A 23,793-nucleotide genomic window follows, 5' to 3' on the forward strand; every position below is an offset into this window, starting at 1 on the left:
ACGGTTATCGCTTCTCGGCCTTTTGGCTAAGATCAAGTGTAGTATCTGTTCTTATCAGTTTAATATCTGATACGTCCCCTATCTGGGGACCATATATTAAATGGATTTTTGAGAACGGGGGCCGATTTCGAAGCTTGCTTCCGTCGCCCTATGCATTGACCCGATATGGCAGTATCTTCGGGTACAGTGCACCACCCCCTTACAGGGTTAAAAAGAAAGATTCCTACTTTCATTGCTACCTGCTTGCTGGCTAGCCAGCTAGCCAGCCCTGTGGGCCTTGCTGCTGCTGCAGCCAAAAAACAAAAGGTGGTGCTGCTGCTGCTTCTGCTGCTTCTGCTTCTGCTTGTGTCTGGCCCCTGTTGGAGCGTCCAGGCACAGGACTTCTGCTGCTGCTGACTAAATGGCCTCCTTAATTGGATCATTTGAGTAGCCAGCACACCTGTGCAGGTAGGGCATGACATGATAGGCAGCTGCCTTGATAGCGGGTGGGTGCTGAATGTTCCTAATTGACAAAATAAGATTAATGCTTATGAAGAAATATAAAATCTCATCCCTTCCCCAATATCGCGCCACACCCCTACCCCTTAATTCCCTGGTTGAACGTGATGGACATATGTCTTTTTTCGACCGTACTAACTATGTAACTATGTAACATAACATGGGGGGGGGGGGGGGGGGTGTCTCCTGGCTGTTCACACAGGTGTGTCATTGCTGTACATTGACCATGCATTGCTTCTGTGGTATTGCAAAGGCAAAGACAAATGCTTCCAGCCATCCATTGCACTAATGGATTGGTCATCAGCTGGCTGTCTATGTCCCGCATCAATATAGACCAAAGTACAGAGGGTTAGGCTATGCTATTGTGCACCTACCTGATGCATCAGAAGGTGCGAGGCCCTTGCTAAATTCTGTGCACAGACTTTGAGATCTATGCTTTAGACTGTATCTAAACCTGCTCCAACATGGACTGACATTCTGGCCTACTTTCAGCCGATGCGACTTGTCTGTCGCTGAACAGTCGCTTTTTATGTATTCAGCACCTATGTATAATGTTGTAAAAATGCTCTAGAAGCTAAAGTCGCAGAAATGTCACACATATTTGGCCTGCAACTTTCTGTGCGACAAATTCAGACAGGAAAAATCAGTATAAATCCTTAGAAAATTATCCCCCAGTGTCTCCATCTGCTGGCGGTATTGAATAAGCATTGCTGCACTGATGGGGTATGCATTAGACGAAAAAAAAGAAGAAAAAGAAGAATAATACGCCCAGAAAAGAGGCGAAAAGGAGAAAAACGTAAAAAAACGTGAAAAAAAAGTAAGAGGAAGAGAAGGGAAAAAAAGGTGGAAATGGGTTTAAAAGTGATTTCGGCGGAGAAATATATATATATATATATATATATATATATATATATATATATATATATATGCGCACACACACACATAGATATAAACGTATTCTCCGTTGAGATATTGCAGCCGCTGCTGTGTCCAGGCCCAGGAGCCTTAGCACTGTGCTGTGATGTCACTCAATACCACTGACATCACTAGGTGTAAACAACATCTCTCCTTTGCTGTGTATGTGACTATGGAGCTGTTTGGTGATGTCGTCTATTACGGCCTTCATAGAAGCAACAGGAGATTGTTGCATCCATCTTGAACCCTCAGAACTACAGTGCTATGATGTCACTCACTTCCACAGGCCTTGCAGAGTGTAAACAACAACAACCCAGCTTTGTTGTGTATGTAACCAAAGGGATTTGTGATGTCACCTAGAACCTTCACAGCAGCGACAGCTTTATGAGGAGCATCAGCACTGCTCTGCCTGAGCAGAACCATCACCGCCATAGGTTGTCAAATAACCCGGATTTAACCCACACAGGTAAGTCCAATGGGGTGCAGGCATGTCCTCTATGCTTACAGCTTCCCGTGGGTGTTGGTTTGATACCGTTTGGGGACAGCCAAGGAGGCATCTGCAGGCAACAAAGGTAGGTGTGTGCTTGTGTGTGTGTTTCCTATGCAGATCCTAAGCCCAGTGTCACATGCAAGTAGGAGGAGTAAGAAGGGTTCCTGGCAAATCCGGGTTATGGATTGCATTTAAAAAGGCCCCGTGGGAGTGCAATGGGCCCCTGTCTTGCTGCTTAGCAATAATGGTATGGGTTTAGGTTCTGCTGTGTGTACTGGTGGTTGACTGCCCCCCAGCCCAGAGTGTGCATGGAAAATTGTCTGGCAGCCTCCCTGACAGCAAGCAGTGATAGTGCCCATGAAGGGGACCTTGTTGGGCCCGCCCCTTTCACGGTTATCGCTTCTCGGCCTTTTGGCTAAGATCAAGTGTAGTATCTGTTCTTATCAGTTTTCATGCTGGTGGGGATGGGTGCTGCATGGAGGATGCAGGTGTACCAGGGCTTTCCGGGGCTGGTTCTGAGGAATCAGCTCGACGGCTGCCCCGATGTGACCTGTTCCCTCCGGGTCTCGCCATGAGGCTGAGAGGGTCTAGAGCCGAGGTACTTTTGTGCCTCGGGGATTGGTGACCCCGAGGTGCCGAAACTCACTGGGAGAATAGACTCACTGAGTTGAAGCACGGGCACCATAATCTCTTCACCTTGTGGCACTCACCTCTTGATTCCCGGCCTTCTGGCTAGGATCAGAGAAATTTTTATAGATCCGGCCGGATGTCCGGGCAGTATATCTGCACACATTCACTTATTTATTTCTTTTTTGTCTCACTGTGTCACTTTTTGCGTGTTGTGTGTTCACAGGATTTGTCAGGATGCGGTAGCCCTTCTGGGTGTCCCTCCTGGCGGTCTAGGGGAGGTGTGTGTGGCCATTAGGTTCCGCACCTCCCTGCAAACACCCCGGGTACTCCTGCTTTGGCAGGGTACCTACCGTAATCGGCTCTGCGGGCAGATACCTTGGCCAACGCCAAGGGGGATGCCGGGAGCATTTGTGGTCCCCTAGTAGCTTCGGCGAAAAGGGACATCGAACCTGGAACCTCGCAGGTACCTTTTGGTCCGGAGGCGAAGGGTAAGGTTTGTTGGGGGGCCTCTCTCCTATCGGAGAAGGGCTTGCGATAGACCGCATCCTTTGTGCACGTTTTTTTAGTGTAACACGTTTGCACTTTTTCTTGCACTTTCGGTGAATCGAAAGCACGTTCCTCGGCTTTAGATAAAAAAAAAAAAAAATCTGTTCTTATCAGTTTAATATCTGATACGTCCCCTATCTGGGGACCATATATTAAATGGATTTTTGAGAACGGGGGCCGATTTCGAAGCTTGCTTCCGTCGCCCTATGCATTGACCCGATATGGCAGTATCTTCGGGTACAGTGCACCACCCCCTTACAGGGTTAAAAAGAAAGATTCCTACTTTCATTGCTACCTGCTTGCTGGCTAGCCAGCTAGCCAGCCCTGTGGGCCTTGCTGCTGCTGCAGCCAAAAAACAAAAGGTGGTGCTGCTGCTGCTTCTGCTGCTTCTGCTTCTGCTTGTGTCTGGCCCCTGTTGGAGCGTCCAGGCACAGGACTTCTGCTGCTGCTGACTAAATGGCCTCCTTAATTGGATCATTTGAGTAGCCAGCACACCTGTGCAGGTAGGGCATGACATGATAGGCAGCTGCCTTGATAGCGGGTGGGTGCTGAATGTTCCTAATTGACAAAATAAGATTAATGCTTATGAAGAAATATAAAATCTCATCCCTTCCCCAATATCGCGCCACACCCCTACCCCTTAATTCCCTGGTTGAACGTGATGGACATATGTCTTTTTTCGACCGTACTAACTATGTAACTATGTAACATAACATGGGGGGGGGGGGGGGGGGTCTCCTGGCTGTTCACACAGGTGTGTCATTGCTGTACATTGACCATGCATTGCTTCTGTGGTATTGCAAAGGCAAAGACAAATGCTTCCAGCCATCCATTGCACTAATGGATTGGTCATCAGCTGGCTGTCTATGTCCCGCATCAATATAGACCAAAGTACAGAGGGTTAGGCTATGCTATTGTGCACCTACCTGATGCATCAGAAGGTGCGAGGCCCTTGCTAAATTCTGTGCACAGACTTTGAGATCTATGCTTTAGACTGTATCTAAACCTGCTCCAACATGGACTGACATTCTGGCCTACTTTCAGCCGATGCGACTTGTCTGTCGCTGAACAGTCGCTTTTTATGTATTCAGCACCTATGTATAATGTTGTAAAAATGCTCTAGAAGCTAAAGTCGCAGAAATGTCACACATATTTGGCCTGCAACTTTCTGTGCGACAAATTCAGACAGGAAAAATCAGTATAAATCCTTAGAAAATTATCCCCCAGTGTCTCCATCTGCTGGCGGTATTGAATAAGCATTGCTGCACTGATGGGGTATGCATTAGACGAAAAAAAAGAAGAAAAAGAAGAATAATACGCCCAGAAAAGAGGCGAAAAGGAGAAAAACGTAAAAAAACGTGAAAAAAAAGTAAGAGGAAGAGAAGGGAAAAAAAGGTGGAAATGGGTTTAAAAGTGATTTCGGCGGAGAAATATATATATATATATATATATATATATATATATATATATATATGCGCACACACACACATAGATATAAACGTATTCTCCGTTGAGATATTGCAGCCGCTGCTGTGTCCAGGCCCAGGAGCCTTAGCACTGTGCTGTGATGTCACTCAATACCACTGACATCACTAGGTGTAAACAACATCTCTCCTTTGCTGTGTATGTGACTATGGAGCTGTTTGGTGATGTCGTCTATTACGGCCTTCATAGAAGCAACAGGAGATTGTTGCATCCATCTTGAACCCTCAGAACTACAGTGCTATGATGTCACTCACTTCCACAGGCCTTGCAGAGTGTAAACAACAACAACCCAGCTTTGTTGTGTATGTAACCAAAGGGATTTGTGATGTCACCTAGAACCTTCACAGCAGCGACAGCTTTATGAGGAGCATCAGCACTGCTCTGCCTGAGCAGAACCATCACCGCCATAGGTTGTCAAATAACCCGGATTTAACCCACACAGGTAAGTCCAATGGGGTGCAGGCATGTCCTCTATGCTTACAGCTTCCCGTGGGTGTTGGTTTGATACCGTTTGGGGACAGCCAAGGAGGCATCTGCAGGCAACAAAGGTAGGTGTGTGCTTGTGTGTGTGTTTCCTATGCAGATCCTAAGCCCAGTGTCACATGCAAGTAGGAGGAGTAAGAAGGGTTCCTGGCAAATCCGGGTTATGGATTGCATTTAAAAAGGCCCCGTGGGAGTGCAATGGGCCCCTGTCTTGCTGCTTAGCAATAATGGTATGGGTTTAGGTTCTGCTGTGTGTACTGGTGGTTGACTGCCCCCCAGCCCAGAGTGTGCATGGAAAATTGTCTGGCAGCCTCCCTGACAGCAAGCAGTGATAGTGCCCATGAAGGGGACCTTGTTGGGCCCGCCCCTTTCACGGTTATCGCTTCTCGGCCTTTTGGCTAAGATCAAGTGTAGTATCTGTTCTTATCAGTTTAATATCTGATACGTCCCCTATCTGGGGACCATATATTAAATGGATTTTTGAGAACGGGGGCCGATTTCGAAGCTTGCTTCCGTCGCCCTATGCATTGACCCGATATGGCAGTATCTTCGGGTACAGTGCACCACCCCCTTACAGGGTTAAAAAGAAAGATTCCTACTTTCATTGCTACCTGCTTGCTGGCTAGCCAGCTAGCCAGCCCTGTGGGCCTTGCTGCTGCTGCAGCCAAAAAACAAAAGGTGGTGCTGCTGCTGCTTCTGCTGCTTCTGCTTCTGCTTGTGTCTGGCCCCTGTTGGAGCGTCCAGGCACAGGACTTCTGCTGCTGCTGACTAAATGGCCTCCTTAATTGGATCATTTGAGTAGCCAGCACACCTGTGCAGGTAGGGCATGACATGATAGGCAGCTGCCTTGATAGCGGGTGGGTGCTGAATGTTCCTAATTGACAAAATAAGATTAATGCTTATGAAGAAATATAAAATCTCATCCCTTCCCCAATATCGCGCCACACCCCTACCCCTTAATTCCCTGGTTGAACGTGATGGACATATGTCTTTTTTCGACCGTACTAACTATGTAACTATGTAACATAACATGGGGGGGTCTCCTGGCTGTTCACACAGGTGTGTCATTGCTGTACATTGACCATGCATTGCTTCTGTGGTATTGCAAAGGCAAAGACAAATGCTTCCAGCCATCCATTGCACTAATGGATTGGTCATCAGCTGGCTGTCTATGTCCCGCATCAATATAGACCAAAGTACAGAGGGTTAGGCTATGCTATTGTGCACCTACCTGATGCATCAGAAGGTGCGAGGCCCTTGCTAAATTCTGTGCACAGACTTTGAGATCTATGCTTTAGACTGTATCTAAACCTGCTCCAACATGGACTGACATTCTGGCCTACTTTCAGCCGATGCGACTTGTCTGTCGCTGAACAGTCGCTTTTTATGTATTCAGCACCTATGTATAATGTTGTAAAAATGCTCTAGAAGCTAAAGTCGCAGAAATGTCACACATATTTGGCCTGCAACTTTCTGTGCGACAAATTCAGACAGGAAAAATCAGTATAAATCCTTAGAAAATTATCCCCCAGTGTCTCCATCTGCTGGCGGTATTGAATAAGCATTGCTGCACTGATGGGGTATGCATTAGACGAAAAAAAAGAAGAAAAAGAAGAATAATACGCCCAGAAAAGAGGCGAAAAGGAGAAAAACGTAAAAAAACGTGAAAAAAAAGTAAGAGGAAGAGAAGGGAAAAAAAGGTGGAAATGGGTTTAAAAGTGATTTCGGCGGAGATATATATATATATATATATATATATATATATATATATATATATATATATGCGCACACACACACATAGATATAAACGTATTCTCCGTTGAGATATTGCAGCCGCTGCTGTGTCCAGGCCCAGGAGCCTTAGCACTGTGCTGTGATGTCACTCAATACCACTGACATCACTAGGTGTAAACAACATCTCTCCTTTGCTGTGTATGTGACTATGGAGCTGTTTGGTGATGTCGTCTATTACGGCCTTCATAGAAGCAACAGGAGATTGTTGCATCCATCTTGAACCCTCAGAACTACAGTGCTATGATGTCACTCACTTCCACAGGCCTTGCAGAGTGTAAACAACAACAACCCAGCTTTGTTGTGTATGTAACCAAAGGGATTTGTGATGTCACCTAGAACCTTCACAGCAGCGACAGCTTTATGAGGAGCATCAGCACTGCTCTGCCTGAGCAGAACCATCACCGCCATAGGTTGTCAAATAACCCGGATTTAACCCACACAGGTAAGTCCAATGGGGTGCAGGCATGTCCTCTATGCTTACAGCTTCCCGTGGGTGTTGGTTTGATACCGTTTGGGGACAGCCAAGGAGGCATCTGCAGGCAACAAAGGTAGGTGTGTGCTTGTGTGTGTGTTTCCTATGCAGATCCTAAGCCCAGTGTCACATGCAAGTAGGAGGAGTAAGAAGGGTTCCTGGCAAATCCGGGTTATGGATTGCATTTAAAAAGGCCCCGTGGGAGTGCAATGGGCCCCTGTCTTGCTGCTTAGCAATAATGGTATGGGTTTAGGTTCTGCTGTGTGTACTGGTGGTTGACTGCCCCCCAGCCCAGAGTGTGCATGGAAAATTGTCTGGCAGCCTCCCTGACAGCAAGCAGTGATAGTGCCCATGAAGGGGACCTTGTTGGGCCCGCCCCTTTCACGGTTATCGCTTCTCGGCCTTTTGGCTAAGATCAAGTGTAGTATCTGTTCTTATCAGTTTAATATCTGATACGTCCCCTATCTGGGGACCATATATTAAATGGATTTTTGAGAACGGGGGCCGATTTCGAAGCTTGCTTCCGTCGCCCTATGCATTGACCCGATATGGCAGTATCTTCGGGTACAGTGCACCACCCCCTTACAGGGTTAAAAAGAAAGATTCCTACTTTCATTGCTACCTGCTTGCTGGCTAGCCAGCTAGCCAGCCCTGTGGGCCTTGCTGCTGCTGCAGCCAAAAAACAAAAGGTGGTGCTGCTGCTGCTTCTGCTGCTTCTGCTTCTGCTTGTGTCTGGCCCCTGTTGGAGCGTCCAGGCACAGGACTTCTGCTGCTGCTGACTAAATGGCCTCCTTAATTGGATCATTTGAGTAGCCAGCACACCTGTGCAGGTAGGGCATGACATGATAGGCAGCTGCCTTGATAGCGGGTGGGTGCTGAATGTTCCTAATTGACAAAATAAGATTAATGCTTATGAAGAAATATAAAATCTCATCCCTTCCCCAATATCGCGCCACACCCCTACCCCTTAATTCCCTGGTTGAACGTGATGGACATATGTCTTTTTTCGACCGTACTAACTATGTAACTATGTAACATAACATGGGGGGGGGGGGGGGGGTCTCCTGGCTGTTCACACAGGTGTGTCATTGCTGTACATTGACCATGCATTGCTTCTGTGGTATTGCAAAGGCAAAGACAAATGCTTCCAGCCATCCATTGCACTAATGGATTGGTCATCAGCTGGCTGTCTATGTCCCGCATCAATATAGACCAAAGTACAGAGGGTTAGGCTATGCTATTGTGCACCTACCTGATGCATCAGAAGGTGCGAGGCCCTTGCTAAATTCTGTGCACAGACTTTGAGATCTATGCTTTAGACTGTATCTAAACCTGCTCCAACATGGACTGACATTCTGGCCTACTTTCAGCCGATGCGACTTGTCTGTCGCTGAACAGTCGCTTTTTATGTATTCAGCACCTATGTATAATGTTGTAAAAATGCTCTAGAAGCTAAAGTCGCAGAAATGTCACACATATTTGGCCTGCAACTTTCTGTGCGACAAATTCAGACAGGAAAAATCAGTATAAATCCTTAGAAAATTATCCCCCAGTGTCTCCATCTGCTGGCGGTATTGAATAAGCATTGCTGCACTGATGGGGTATGCATTAGACGAAAAAAAAGAAGAAAAAGAAGAATAATACGCCCAGAAAAGAGGCGAAAAGGAGAAAAACGTAAAAAAACGTGAAAAAAAAGTAAGAGGAAGAGAAGGGAAAAAAAGGTGGAAATGGGTTTAAAAGTGATTTCGGCGGAGAATATATATATATATATATATATATATATATATATATATATATATATATATATGCGCACACACACACATAGATATAAACGTATTCTCCGTTGAGATATTGCAGCCGCTGCTGTGTCCAGGCCCAGGAGCCTTAGCACTGTGCTGTGATGTCACTCAATACCACTGACATCACTAGGTGTAAACAACATCTCTCCTTTGCTGTGTATGTGACTATGGAGCTGTTTGGTGATGTCGTCTATTACGGCCTTCATAGAAGCAACAGGAGATTGTTGCATCCATCTTGAACCCTCAGAACTACAGTGCTATGATGTCACTCACTTCCACAGGCCTTGCAGAGTGTAAACAACAACAACCCAGCTTTGTTGTGTATGTAACCAAAGGGATTTGTGATGTCACCTAGAACCTTCACAGCAGCGACAGCTTTATGAGGAGCATCAGCACTGCTCTGCCTGAGCAGAACCATCACCGCCATAGGTTGTCAAATAACCCGGATTTAACCCACACAGGTAAGTCCAATGGGGTGCAGGCATGTCCTCTATGCTTACAGCTTCCCGTGGGTGTTGGTTTGATACCGTTTGGGGACAGCCAAGGAGGCATCTGCAGGCAACAAAGGTAGGTGTGTGCTTGTGTGTGTGTTTCCTATGCAGATCCTAAGCCCAGTGTCACATGCAAGTAGGAGGAGTAAGAAGGGTTCCTGGCAAATCCGGGTTATGGATTGCATTTAAAAAGGCCCCGTGGGAGTGCAATGGGCCCCTGTCTTGCTGCTTAGCAATAATGGTATGGGTTTAGGTTCTGCTGTGTGTACTGGTGGTTGACTGCCCCCCAGCCCAGAGTGTGCATGGAAAATTGTCTGGCAGCCTCCCTGACAGCAAGCAGTGATAGTGCCCATGAAGGGGACCTTGTTGGGCCCGCCCCTTTCACGGTTATCGCTTCTCGGCCTTTTGGCTAAGATCAAGTGTAGTATCTGTTCTTATCAGTTTAATATCTGATACGTCCCCTATCTGGGGACCATATATTAAATGGATTTTTGAGAACGGGGGCCGATTTCGAAGCTTGCTTCCGTCGCCCTATGCATTGACCCGATATGGCAGTATCTTCGGGTACAGTGCACCACCCCCTTACAGGGTTAAAAAGAAAGATTCCTACTTTCATTGCTACCTGCTTGCTGGCTAGCCAGCTAGCCAGCCCTGTGGGCCTTGCTGCTGCTGCAGCCAAAAAACAAAAGGTGGTGCTGCTGCTGCTTCTGCTTCTGCTTGTGTCTGGCCCCTGTTGGAGCGTCCAGGCACAGGACTTCTGCTGCTGCTGACTAAATGGCCTCCTTAATTGGATCATTTGAGTAGCCAGCACACCTGTGCAGGTAGGGCATGACATGATAGGCAGCTGCCTTGATAGCGGGTGGGTGCTGAATGTTCCTAATTGACAAAATAAGATTAATGCTTATGAAGAAATATAAAATCTCATCCCTTCCCCAATATCGCGCCACACCCCTACCCCTTAATTCCCTGGTTGAACGTGATGGACATATGTCTTTTTTCGACCGTACTAACTATGTAACTATGTAACATAACATGGGGGGGTCTCCTGGCTGTTCACACAGGTGTGTCATTGCTGTACATTGACCATGCATTGCTTCTGTGGTATTGCAAAGGCAAAGACAAATGCTTCCAGCCATCCATTGCACTAATGGATTGGTCATCAGCTGGCTGTCTATGTCCCGCATCAATATAGACCAAAGTACAGAGGGTTAGGCTATGCTATTGTGCACCTACCTGATGCATCAGAAGGTGCGAGGCCCTTGCTAAATTCTGTGCACAGACTTTGAGATCTATGCTTTAGACTGTATCTAAACCTGCTCCAACATGGACTGACATTCTGGCCTACTTTCAGCCGATGCGACTTGTCTGTCGCTGAACAGTCGCTTTTTATGTATTCAGCACCTATGTATAATGTTGTAAAAATGCTCTAGAAGCTAAAGTCGCAGAAATGTCACACATATTTGGCCTGCAACTTTCTGTGCGACAAATTCAGACAGGAAAAATCAGTATAAATCCTTAGAAAATTATCCCCCAGTGTCTCCATCTGCTGGCGGTATTGAATAAGCATTGCTGCACTGATGGGGTATGCATTAGACGAAAAAAAAGAAGAAAAAGAAGAATAATACGCCCAGAAAAGAGGCGAAAAGGAGAAAAACGTAAAAAAACGTGAAAAAAAAGTAAGAGGAAGAGAAGGGAAAAAAAGGTGGAAATGGGTTTAAAAGTGATTTCGGCGGAGAAATATATATATATATATATATATATATATATATATATATATATATATATATATATATATGCGCACACACACACATAGATATAAACGTATTCTCCGTTGAGATATTGCAGCCGCTGCTGTGTCCAGGCCCAGGAGCCTTAGCACTGTGCTGTGATGTCACTCAATACCACTGACATCACTAGGTGTAAACAACATCTCTCCTTTGCTGTGTATGTGACTATGGAGCTGTTTGGTGATGTCGTCTATTACGGCCTGAAGCAACAGGAGATTGTTGCATCCATCTTGAACCCTCAGAACTACAGTGCTATGATGTCACTCACTTCCACAGGCCTTGCAGAGTGTAAACAACAACAACCCAGCTTTGTTGTGTATGTAACCAAAGGGATTTGTGATGTCACCTAGAACCTTCACAGCAGCGACAGCTTTATGAGGAGCATCAGCACTGCTCTGCCTGAGCAGAACCATCACCGCCATAGGTTGTCAAATAACCCGGATTTAACCCACACAGGTAAGTCCAATGGGGTGCAGGCATGTCCTCTATGCTTACAGCTTCCCGTGGGTGTTGGTTTGATACCGTTTGGGGACAGCCAAGGAGGCATCTGCAGGCAACAAAGGTAGGTGTGTGCTTGTGTGTGTGTTTCCTATGCAGATCCTAAGCCCAGTGTCACATGCAAGTAGGAGGAGTAAGAAGGGTTCCTGGCAAATCCGGGTTATGGATTGCATTTAAAAAGGCCCCGTGGGAGTGCAATGGGCCCCTGTCTTGCTGCTTAGCAATAATGGTATGGGTTTAGGTTCTGCTGTGTGTACTGGTGGTTGACTGCCCCCCAGCCCAGAGTGTGCATGGAAAATTGTCTGGCAGCCTCCCTGACAGCAAGCAGTGATAGTGCCCATGAAGGGGACCTTGTTGGGCCCGCCCCTTTCACGGTTATCGCTTCTCGGCCTTTTGGCTAAGATCAAGTGTAGTATCTGTTCTTATCAGTTTAATATCTGATACGTCCCCTATCTGGGGACCATATATTAAATGGATTTTTGAGAACGGGGGCCGATTTCGAAGCTTGCTTCCGTCGCCCTATGCATTGACCCGATATGGCAGTATCTTCGGGTACAGTGCACCACCCCCTTACAGGGTTAAAAAGAAAGATTCCTACTTTCATTGCTACCTGCTTGCTGGCTAGCCAGCTAGCCAGCCCTGTGGGCCTTGCTGCTGCTGCAGCCAAAAAACAAAAGGTGGTGCTGCTGCTGCTTCTGCTGCTTCTGCTTCTGCTTGTGTCTGGCCCCTGTTGGAGCGTCCAGGCACAGGACTTCTGCTGCTGCTGACTAAATGGCCTCCTTAATTGGATCATTTGAGTAGCCAGCACACCTGTGCAGGTAGGGCATGACATGATAGGCAGCTGCCTTGATAGCGGGTGGGTGCTGAATGTTCCTAATTGACAAAATAAGATTAATGCTTATGAAGAAATATAAAATCTCATCCCTTCCCCAATATCGCGCCACACCCCTACCCCTTAATTCCCTGGTTGAACGTGATGGACATATGTCTTTTTTCGACCGTACTAACTATGTAACTATGTAACATAACATGGGGGGGTCTCCTGGCTGTTCACACAGGTGTGTCATTGCTGTACATTGACCATGCATTGCTTCTGTGGTATTGCAAAGGCAAAGACAAATGCTTCCAGCCATCCATTGCACTAATGGATTGGTCATCAGCTGGCTGTCTATGTCCCGCATCAATATAGACCAAAGTACAGAGGGTTAGGCTATGCTATTGTGCACCTACCTGATGCATCAGAAGGTGCGAGGCCCTTGCTAAATTCTGTGCACAGACTTTGAGATCTATGCTTTAGACTGTATCTAAACCTGCTCCAACATGGACTGACATTCTGGCCTACTTTCAGCCGATGCGACTTGTCTGTCGCTGAACAGTCGCTTTTTATGTATTCAGCACCTATGTATAATGTTGTAAAAATGCTCTAGAAGCTAAAGTCGCAGAAATGTCACACATATTTGGCCTGCAACTTTCTGTGCGACAAATTCAGACAGGAAAAATCAGTATAAATCCTTAGAAAATTATCCCCCAGTGTCTCCATCTGCTGGCGGTATTGAATAAGCATTGCTGCACTGATGGGGTATGCATTAGACGAAAAAAAAGAAGAAAAAGAAGAATAATACGCCCAGAAAAGAGGCGAAAAGGAGAAAAACGTAAAAAAACGTGAAAAAAAAGTAAGAGGAAGAGAAGGGAAAAAAAGGTGGAAATGGGTTTAAAAGTGATTTCGGCGGAGAAATATATATATATATATATATATATATATATATATATATATATATATGCGCACACACACACATAGATATAAACGTATTCTCCGTTGAGATATTGCAGCCGCTGCTGTGTCCAGGCCCAGGAGCCTTAGCACTGTGCTGTGATGTCACTCAATACCACTGACATCACTAGGTGTAAACAACATCTCTCCTTTGCTGTGTATGTGACTATGGAGCTGTTTGGTGATGTCGTCTATTACGGCCTTCATAGAAGCAACAGGAGATTGTTGCATCCATCTTGAACCCTCAGAACTACAGTGCTATGATGTCACTCACTTCCACAGGCCTTGCAGAGTGTAAACAACAACAACCCAGCTTTGTTGTGTATGTAACCAAAGGGATTTGTGATGTCACCTAGAACCTTCACAGCAGCGACAGCTTTATGAGGAGCATCAGCACTGCTCTGCCTGAGCAGAACCATCACCGCCATAGGTTGTCAAATAACCCGGATTTAACCCACACAGGTAAGTCCAATGGGGTGCAGGCATGTCCTCTATGCTTACAGCTTCCCGTGGGTGTTGGTTTGATACCGTTTGGGGACAGCCAAGGAGGCATCTGCAGGCAACAAAGGTAGGTGTGTGCTTGTGTGTGTGTTTCCTATGCAGATCCTAAGCCCAGTGTCACATGCAAGTAGGAGGAGTAAGAAGGGTTCCTGGCAAATCCGGGTTATGGATTGCATTTAAAAAGGCCCCGTGGGAGTGCAATGGGCCCCTGTCTTGCTGCTTAGCAATAATGGTATGGGTTTAGGTTCTGCTGTGTGTACTGGTGGTTGACTGCCCCCCAGCCCAGAGTGTGCATGGAAAATTGTCTGGCAGCCTCCCTGACAGCAAGCAGTGATAGTGCCCATGAAGGGGACCTTGTTGGGCCCGCCCCTTTCACGGTTATCGCTTCTCGGCCTTTTGGCTAAGATCAAGTGTAGTATCTGTTCTTATCAGTTTAATATCTGATACGTCCCCTATCTGGGGACCATATATTAAATGGATTTTTGAGAACGGGGGCCGATTTCGAAGCTTGCTTCCGTCGCCCTATGCATTGACCCGATATGGCAGTATCTTCGGGTACAGTGCACCACCCCCTTACAGGGTTAAAAAGAAAGATTCCTACTTTCATTGCTACCTGCTTGCTGGCTAGCCAGCTAGCCAGCCCTGTGGGCCTTGCTGCTGCTGCAGCCAAAAAACAAAAGGTGGTGCTGCTGCTGCTTCTGCTGCTTCTGCTTCTGCTTGTGTCTGGCCCCTGTTGGAGCGTCCAGGCACAGGACTTCTGCTGCTGCTGACTAAATGGCCTCCTTAATTGGATCATTTGAGTAGCCAGCACACCTGTGCAGGTAGGGCATGACATGATAGGCAGCTGCCTTGATAGCGGGTGGGTGCTGAATGTTCCTAATTGACAAAATAAGATTAATGCTTATGAAGAAATATAAAATCTCATCCCTTCCCCAATATCGCGCCACACCCCTACCCCTTAATTCCCTGGTTGAACGTGATGGACATATGTCTTTTTTCGACCGTACTAACTATGTAACTATGTAACATAACATGGGGGGGGGGGGGGGGGGGGGGTCTCCTGGCTGTTCACACAGGTGTGTCATTGCTGTACATTGACCATGCATTGCTTCTGTGGTATTGCAAAGGCAAAGACAAATGCTTCCAGCCATCCATTGCACTAATGGATTGGTCATCAGCTGGCTGTCTATGTCCCGCATCAATATAGACCAAAGTACAGAGGGTTAGGCTATGCTATTGTGCACCTACCTGATGCATCAGAAGGTGCGAGGCCCTTGCTAAATTCTGTGCACAGACTTTGAGATCTATGCTTTAGACTGTATCTAAACCTGCTCCAACATGGACTGACATTCTGGCCTACTTTCAGCCGATGCGACTTGTCTGTCGCTGAACAGTCGCTTTTTATGTATTCAGCACCTATGTATAATGTTGTAAAAATGCTCTAGAAGCTAAAGTCGCAGAAATGTCACACATATTTGGCCTGCAACTTTCTGTGCGACAAATTCAGACAGGAAAAATCAGTATAAATCCTTAGAAAATTATCCCCCAGTGTCTCCATCTGCTGGCGGTATTGAATAAGCATTGCTGCACTGATGGGGTATGCATTAGACGAAAAAAAAGAAGAAAAAGAAGAATAATACGCCCAGAAAAGAGGCGAAAAGGAGAAAAACGTAAAAAAACGTGAAAAAAAAGTAAGAGGAAGAGAAGGGAAAAAAAGGTGGAAATGGGTTTAAAAGTGATTTCGGCGGAGAAATATATATATATATATATATATATATATATATATATATATATATATGCGCACACACACACATAGATATAAACGTATTCTCCGTTGAGATATTGCAGCCGCTGCTGTGTCCAGGCCCAGGAGCCTTAGCACTGTGCTGTGATGTCACTCAATACCACTGACATCACTAGGTGTAAACAACATCTCTCCTTTGCTGTGTATGTGACTATGGAGCTGTTTGGTGATGTCGTCTATTACGGCCTTCATAGAAGCAACAGGAGATTGTTGCATCCATCTTGAACCCTCAGAACTACAGTGCTATGATGTCACTCACTTCCACAGGCCTTGCAGAGTGTAAACAACAACAACCCAGCTTTGTTGTGTATGTAACCAAAGGGATTTGTGATGTCACCTAGAACCTTCACAGCAGCGACAGCTTTATGAGGAGCATCAGCACTGCTCTGCCTGAGCAGAACCATCACCGCCATAGGTTGTCAAATAACCCGGATTTAACCCACACAGGTAAGTCCAATGGGGTGCAGGCATGTCCTCTATGCTTACAGCTTCCCGTGGGTGTTGGTTTGATACCGTTTGGGGACAGCCAAGGAGGCATCTGCAGGCAACAAAGGTAGGTGTGTGCTTGTGTGTGTGTTTCCTATGCAGATCCTAAGCCCAGTGTCACATGCAAGTAGGAGGAGTAAGAAGGGTTCCTGGCAAATCCGGGTTATGGATTGCATTTAAAAAGGCCCCGTGGGAGTGCAATGGGCCCCTGTCTTGCTGCTTAGCAATAATGGTATGGGTTTAGGTTCTGCTGTGTGTACTGGTGGTTGACTGCCCCCCAGCCCAGAGTGTGCATGGAAAATTGTCTGGCAGCCTCCCTGACAGCAAGCAGTGATAGTGCCCATGAAGGGGACCTTGTTGGGCCCGCCCCTTTCACGGTTATCGCTTCTCGGCCTTTTGGCTAAGATCAAGTGTAGTATCTGCATTTGGTCTGGTCGGAAGGTGTCTGTGGTACCCCGCTTCTCGGCCTTGGGGGATTGTCTCTCCTTACGGAGGGACTTCACCCCCTTGCTGCTATTGGGGAGCGGGCTTAGTCCACGGACAACGGGTTGCGATCCCCCTGTCTCTGGGACCTTGTGTCTCAGAAGGCATTTTCGGTACGTTGAGCGTTACCTGTAGCTTCGGAAGCACCTAGGGTACCCCCGACCTCTGCCTTGGGTAAGGGTTCCGCTTTTATAGCGGGATTCCGAGCCCCTGCTGCTATTGGGGAAGGGGCTTAGTCCCTGGGTGTGGAAGATGCCGTTCTCCTGGGCTTTCCCCTCTGGGGAAATGTCGATGCGAAATACCATCCGCATAGAGGTGTCGGAGAGCCATCGTCAGTTGAAGAACCTCCGCTTCATTGCGGAGGTGATTCTTCTTGACTACTTCCGCCTCAATAGGGAGGACATCCTGTGTCTAAATGACCAGGAAAGCCGTGGCCTGTATACCGTCACCTTCACGGCCACGGCGTGTTGCGATAACATCTATGCAACCTTGTCTGGTGCGGACCAGAGGGACGATCGACTCGACGGTCTTTCGTTCCAGTTCCTCTATGGTGAGGAACATATACCGTTGGTGGTGGCTATGCACAGCCCTCATGTGACCACGGAGGATATAGCCACTTTTCTTCGGCGATACTGCGAAGAGGTGCGATTCGCAAACAAAATCTTGAACTCCGTGCGGTTCTGGAACGGCAAGAGGAAGTTCTGGGTCAAGCTCCGTAAGGATCCCGGTGGTATTGGGGGTCTTTGCCATCCGCCCCCAAATTTTGCCATCGGGAGAGTTCGGGGCTTCCTGTTCTATCCTCAAATGCCTATGTATTGCCGAAATTGCTTGAGGTTTGGCCACACCCAGGAGACCTGCGGCGCGGAGCGTGTGATTCGCTGCAATAGGTGTGGCCAAGAAGGTCACATAGCCTCAAGATGTAGCCATACGATAAGGTGCAACCTCTGCGGAGAGGAAAAACACGATTTTAATTCCTGTCCCCATAAAGCAAAAACTACGATGGGTGGGTCAAGGCTGGGCCCACCCAAAGAGGGGACAGGACAAAAGACGTCCTTTTTTAAGATGCCCAAACCCCAGATGGCAGGTACTGATGGGTCCAGGCCCAAGACCTCTGGTGCTCCATCGGGGGGCCCACCGGTGGTAGTGCTAGGGGGAGGCCATGGGGATTCCACGAAGCCCGGGCGGGTGATCGAGTTTACTGCCCGGGAAATTGAAAGACGTCGATCGACTTCCTACCTGGCTCAAGAGCCCGCCGAAACTTCTGAAGGGGGCTCACCTGTGGCGGGTGGCAGCCGACGGGCCTCGGTGGGGGCAAAAGTGGACCCAAAATTGCAGCATAAGCCAGGTACTGGCTTGGCCCAGGGTCGCCCTGCTCCGGACGAAGAGGCCCCGGTGAAAGCCCGCCGGAAGGGGAGCCAGGTGGCCAGGTCTGAGCCCGGTCCTGTTACTCCGCCTATACAGGACAGGGCCAAGAAGACAAGTGGCGCCAAACCAGGGTTTGCTGCCCCGCCAGCAGTGGACCCGGTGGGTAAAACTGGCCATCGTCGATCGATGGGGAAGTTGGAGCAACAGTCCTCAGCAACGCTTGCTGGGGAACAAGCGATGAAAACTTCCCAAGGTAGCGGCAAAGGTTCCGGAAAAGAGGCCTCACAGGCCCCTGTGCAGCAGTTCCAGTCGTCAAATGATGAAAGAAGACGCAGATCCATCAGCCGGGGGCCAGAGATTACATCGAGTGAGAGCAACACAGAGGATATGGACAGCAGTGTGACATTTAAAAGACAAAGAGAAGAAGAAGAGGAAGACATTCAAAGGAAAGCGGCGTGCCGTAGTTCGGACGAGAGCGAGCTCAGGGTCGGGGCATCATCGATCTCAAGCTCCGACCCTCAGAACATCAAGGAGCTGATGACCCCGCAGGCGGGGGATGACGGTACGCAGCTTATTATTGACTTTGATTCTCCAAGCACGGACTCTCCATAAACTATGCCTATCCCTGTAAAAATTGCCTCACTCAATGTGAGGTCCTTAAAGAGCCCTGATCGCAGGGCTGCTTTATTTTCTTATCTAGAGACATGTGACTTTGACCTTTGCCTGCTACAAGAATGTGGAATCCCTAGTAAAATGGACTATAAAGACTTAAAAGAAGACTGGAAGCTGGGCCCATCCATATGGTCCGGTGCAAATGACTGTCGTTCTGTGGGTGTTGGGCTGCTCTGCCGAGGCCAGTCCTTTTCTATTCATACAGTAACTGAGATTGTGCCTGGCAGAGCTCTTTTAATTCATCTATATTTTAATGGACTTTTAATTCGTGTTTTAAATGTGTATGCCCCTCCTGATAAACAGGAGCGGGCAGAACTATTTGAAATTTTACCACTGTTTTGTGTTGGGTCTTCCCCCCTGCTGGTGGGAGGTGATTTTAACTGCATACGTGATGGGGAACACCGGCAGGGTGGGGATATTAATCGTAAAGACCGCACTTCTTACCTGCTTAAAAATTTTATTGATGATTTTAATTTGAAAGATTGCTGGAAGGATCTCTTGCCGGAGGACCCGGGCGCCACATGGTCCAATGGAAGAGTGAGCTCCAGAATCGATTTTATTTTTTCCTCTAGAGCTTTTAAACCCCTGAAATGCACGCTCGAGCAGAATATCTTCTCTGATCATAAGCTCCTCTTGGTGGGCCTGGAGCTAGAGGGGGAGCAAAAAGCAAAAAGGGGCCTCTGGAGATTAAACACCACACTCCTAGAGGACCCTGAGATAAAAGAGGAGTTTGTGCGGACCTACCAATGCTGGCAATCACAAAGAAAACCCCACGAGCCTATGCTGCACTGGTGGGAGGGCACCAAATCTAAAATCAGATTTTTTTTTATCAAAGCAGGTAAGAAGAAGGCAAAAATGGAAAAACAGTGGTTTTATGTTCTTAACATGCGTTTAAATGTACTTTTTAAATTGAAAGAAGCTGGTATGGATGTAGAAAATGATATTTTAAACCTTAAAACTGAAATAAAACATGCCATAGAAAAGAAAGGGAAACAAATCATTTTTAACTCACATGTGCAGCACCTGGAGGAGGGCGAGAAATGTTCCCGTTTCTTTTTTAAAAAAGTGATGAATAGGAGGGATATCATCCAAAACCTTGAGGGTGAATCCACTCCAAAAGGCATGTTAGATGCAGTTTTTAACTTCTACCAGCTTCTTTTTAATAAGAAAGATCTTAATCCATCCTTTTTAGAACATGTTCTTAATTCCCTTGATTTTAAGCTAGATGTTTTAGACCAGGAGGTTTTATCCCGTGATCTTAACTTAGATGAACTTTTATTTGTTTTTAAAAGTTTTTCTAGTGGGAAGGCCCCTGGGGAAGATGGTTTACCCATCGAATTTTATTTAGCTTTTTGGGATATTTTAAAGGATGATATGGTTTTATTGTATAAAGAAACTTTTATTGTTAATGAACTTCCCCCTTCCTGGAGGAGGGGGATTGTATCATTACTTTTTAAAAAGGGTGAAAAGGATATGCTAAAAAATTGGCGCCCCATCACACTTTTAAATGTCGATTATAAAGTTTTAGCCAAGTTATTAGCTGTCCGTTTTAAACCTTTTATTCATAAATTAATTCACCCAAATCAGGTTTGTGGGGTACCTGGAAGGTCTATAGCTGAATCCCTAAATATTTTAAGAGATGTTTTATGGTATTTTAAGGATAGAAATCAAACTTTAGCAATTTTATCCTTAGACTTTGAAAAAGCCTTTGATAGGGTCTCCCATGAATACCTGTTTTTAGTTCTTAAAAAGATGGCAGTGCCTGAAACGATTTTAAGCCGAATCATGCTTTTATACCGATCCTGTTTTAGTCAAGTCTCTGTTAATGGCTTTTTAACCAGCGGTGTTCCTCTTTTATCAGGTGTCAAACAGGGCTGCCCCCTGTCCCCACTCCTTTTTATTTGCGCAATCGAACCACTGATGGCCCTCCTCAGAAAAGACCGGGTAGTAAGAGGCGTACCGATACCTGGTGGAGGAGGGACCCATCTAAAGGTGTTGGGGTACATGGATGATGTCACCATACTGTGCCCGGACTCTCCATCCATGAGGGGGGCATTGAGGAACACCAGCTATTTCTGCGAGGTCTCTGGTTTTAAGCTAAACACAGATAAATGTGACTGTTTTTATATTGGCTCCTGGGATTCATCCATCACCCCAGGAGTCACAATGCAACAGGATCAAATTAAAGTTTTAGGTATTGTTTTTAACCAGGTCAATGATGGGAGCCCTAACTGGGATTCAGCTATAGCTAAGATGGAGAAGAAGATTTTAATGTGGAATCTTAGAAACCTTACCATGGAGGGGAAGATTTTAATAATAAAGATGGTTTTACTCCCTATTATGCTATACATTGCCATGGTATTTCCTCCATCTATTTTATACATTAAAAAAGTAACTAGAATTGTTTTTACTTTTTTATGGGGTTCAAAAATGGAGAAATTAAAGCGTGATTTTATGTACAAAAGTAAAGATAATGGCGGGAAAGATGTTCCTAACCTTTTTACTTTCTTTTACATAAAGTATTTCTGTTTCTGTTTTAAAATTATTAAATCCGATGGCATTTTTAGCTGCTTTTTATGGTACGCTGCGGGCATGGTTTTTAAAAGATGGTTGCGCATCCCTCTGAACGCTCCGGTGCTTCTGTGTCCCCCAAAACATTATGTGGTGTTGGAAAAGACAGTCAGGCTCCTAGGTCTCCAAGATTTGGAGCCTGACATACTGGGGGACCAGAGAAAGGTATCAAAGGTCCTCAGGCGGAGTGAGGTTACCCTGGCAGTGTCCAATTTCACACAGGCAAGATCCAAAAAGGTATGGCGGAACGTGTACGGGAAGTTTCTGGCGAATGTACACAGGGATCTTGCCTGGGCAATCGTCCACCAGTGCCTCCCTACTCGTGAGTTCCAGCACAGGCGAGGGCTGGTGGCGAGAGCCAAGTGCCCGAGAGATGGCTGCGGAGTGGACGAAACGGTGCTGCACATATTTTGGAACTGCCCTTTTGCACGGGAGCTTTGGAGGAAGGTAGGCCCACTTTTGAAGTGGGCCTGCGGCCTAAAAGATTTTAATCACGAATGTGTCTTTTACGGTCTTTTTAACTGCCCCAATTTTAAACAGCAGATGATCTGCTGGATGATTATTAATTGTTTTAAAAATGCCATCTGGAAAGTTAGGAACATCTTACTTTTTAAACATGATTTTATTGATGTTAAAAACTGTATAAAGCTGGCCCTGAGTGAGATGTACATCTATTACCTAAGAGACAAGAAACAGTTGGGGGCCAGCGAGGCAGCATCCATGTGGTGTCTGCCTCTATGGAACGAAATAACAGTATAATCAGTTTTTATGACATTTGTATAATGTTTTATCCTGCCATTTTTATTTTTTCTCCTTTTATTACTGGTTTTATTATTTGTATTTTAAAACTTTTGTGAACCTTTTATTATTTTGCATTTTAAATTTTGTATGGTTTCTTATTTATTCAATAAAATTTTGTTGAAACCTTATCTGTTCTTATCAGTTTAATATCTGATACGTCCCCTATCTGGGGACCATATATTAAATGGATTTTTGAGAACGGGGGCCGATTTCGAAGCTTGCTTCCGTCGCCCTATGCATTGACCCGATATGGCAGTATCTTCGGGTACAGTGCACCACCCCCTTACAGGGTTAAAAAGAAAGATTCCTACTTTCATTGCTACCTGCTTGCTGGCTAGCCAGCTAGCCAGCCCTGTGGGCCTTGCTGCTGCTGCAGCCAAAAAACAAAAGGTGGTGCTGCTGCTGCTTCTGCTGCTTCTGCTTCTGCTTGTGTCTGGCCCCTGTTGGAGCGTCCAGGCACAGGACTTCTGCTGCTGCTGACTAAATGGCCTCCTTAATTGGATCATTTGAGTAGCCAGCACACCTGTGCAGGTAGGGCATGACATGATAGGCAGCTGCCTTGATAGCGGGTGGGTGCTGAATGTTCCTAATTGACAAAATAAGATTAATGCTTATGAAGAAATATAAAATCTCATCCCTTCCCCAATATCGCGCCACACCCCTACCCCTTAATTCCCTGGTTGAACGTGATGGACATATGTCTTTTTTCGACCGTACTAACTATGTAACTATGTAACATAACATGGGGGGGGGGGGGGGGTCTCCTGGCTGTTCACACAGGTGTGTCATTGCTGTACATTGACCATGCATTGCTTCTGTGGTATTGCAAAGGCAAAGACAAATGCTTCCAGCCATCCATTGCACTAATGGATTGGTCATCAGCTGGCTGTCTATGTCCCGCATCAATATAGACCAAAGTACAGAGGGTTAGGCTATGCTATTGTGCACCTACCTGATGCATCAGAAGGTGCGAGGCCCTTGCTAAATTCTGTGCACAGACTTTGAGATCTATGCTTTAGACTGTATCTAAACCTGCTCCAACATGGACTGACATTCTGGCCTACTTTCAGCCGATGCGACTTGTCTGTCGCTGAACAGTCGCTTTTTATGTATTCAGCACCTATGTATAATGTTGTAAAAATGCTCTAGAAGCTAAAGTCGCAGAAATGTCACACATATTTGGCCTGCAACTTTCTGTGCGACAAATTCAGACAGGAAAAATCAGTATAAATCCTTAGAAAATTATCCCCCAGTGTCTCCATCTGCTGGCGGTATTGAATAAGCATTGCTGCACTGATGGGGTATGCATTAGACGAAAAAAAAGAAGAAAAAGAAGAATAATACGCCCAGAAAAGAGGCGAAAAGGAGAAAAACGTAAAAAAACGTGAAAAAAAAGTAAGAGGAAGAGAAGGGAAAAAAAGGTGGAAATGGGTTTAAAAGTGATTTCGGCG

General features: G+C 46.2%; 7 non-coding genes and 3 pseudogenes across 7 annotated transcripts; all 10 read left to right on the forward strand.

Moving 5' to 3' along the window:
• The first annotated feature begins 6 nt into the window (after positions 1 to 6).
• Positions 7 to 197, forward strand: LOC130299841 (U2 spliceosomal RNA). Its single transcript, XR_008850885.1, has one exon. It is a non-coding gene; the product is annotated as a U2 spliceosomal RNA (small nuclear RNA).
• A 2,101-nt stretch (positions 198 to 2,298) lies between these two features.
• Positions 2,299 to 2,458, forward strand: LOC130299870 (U2 spliceosomal RNA; annotated as a pseudogene).
• A 693-nt stretch (positions 2,459 to 3,151) lies between these two features.
• Positions 3,152 to 3,332, forward strand: LOC130299865 (U2 spliceosomal RNA; annotated as a pseudogene).
• A 2,093-nt stretch (positions 3,333 to 5,425) lies between these two features.
• LOC130299842 (U2 spliceosomal RNA) lies at positions 5,426 to 5,616 on the forward strand. The gene has a single exon (XR_008850886.1). It is a non-coding gene; the product is annotated as a U2 spliceosomal RNA (small nuclear RNA).
• A 2,086-nt stretch (positions 5,617 to 7,702) lies between these two features.
• Positions 7,703 to 7,893, forward strand: LOC130299843 (U2 spliceosomal RNA). The gene has a single exon (XR_008850887.1). It is a non-coding gene; the product is annotated as a U2 spliceosomal RNA (small nuclear RNA).
• Positions 7,894 to 9,992: 2,099 nt separating this feature from the next.
• LOC130299846 (U2 spliceosomal RNA) lies at positions 9,993 to 10,183 on the forward strand. Its single transcript, XR_008850889.1, has one exon. It is a non-coding gene; the product is annotated as a U2 spliceosomal RNA (small nuclear RNA).
• Positions 10,184 to 12,265: 2,082 nt separating this feature from the next.
• Positions 12,266 to 12,456, forward strand: LOC130299847 (U2 spliceosomal RNA). Its single transcript, XR_008850890.1, has one exon. It is a non-coding gene; the product is annotated as a U2 spliceosomal RNA (small nuclear RNA).
• Positions 12,457 to 14,540: 2,084 nt separating this feature from the next.
• On the forward strand, positions 14,541 to 14,731 carry LOC130299848 (U2 spliceosomal RNA). The gene has a single exon (XR_008850891.1). It is a non-coding gene; the product is annotated as a U2 spliceosomal RNA (small nuclear RNA).
• A 2,099-nt stretch (positions 14,732 to 16,830) lies between these two features.
• Positions 16,831 to 17,048, forward strand: LOC130299872 (U2 spliceosomal RNA; annotated as a pseudogene).
• A 5,389-nt stretch (positions 17,049 to 22,437) lies between these two features.
• LOC130299858 (U2 spliceosomal RNA) lies at positions 22,438 to 22,623 on the forward strand. The gene has a single exon (XR_008850901.1). It is a non-coding gene; the product is annotated as a U2 spliceosomal RNA (small nuclear RNA).
• Positions 22,624 to 23,793: the final 1,170 nt, after the last annotated feature.

The sequence above is a fragment of the Hyla sarda genome, unplaced genomic scaffold (genome assembly GCF_029499605.1).
Source record: "Hyla sarda isolate aHylSar1 unplaced genomic scaffold, aHylSar1.hap1 scaffold_1064, whole genome shotgun sequence".
Classification (NCBI taxonomy): Eukaryota; Metazoa; Chordata; class Amphibia; order Anura; family Hylidae; genus Hyla; species Hyla sarda.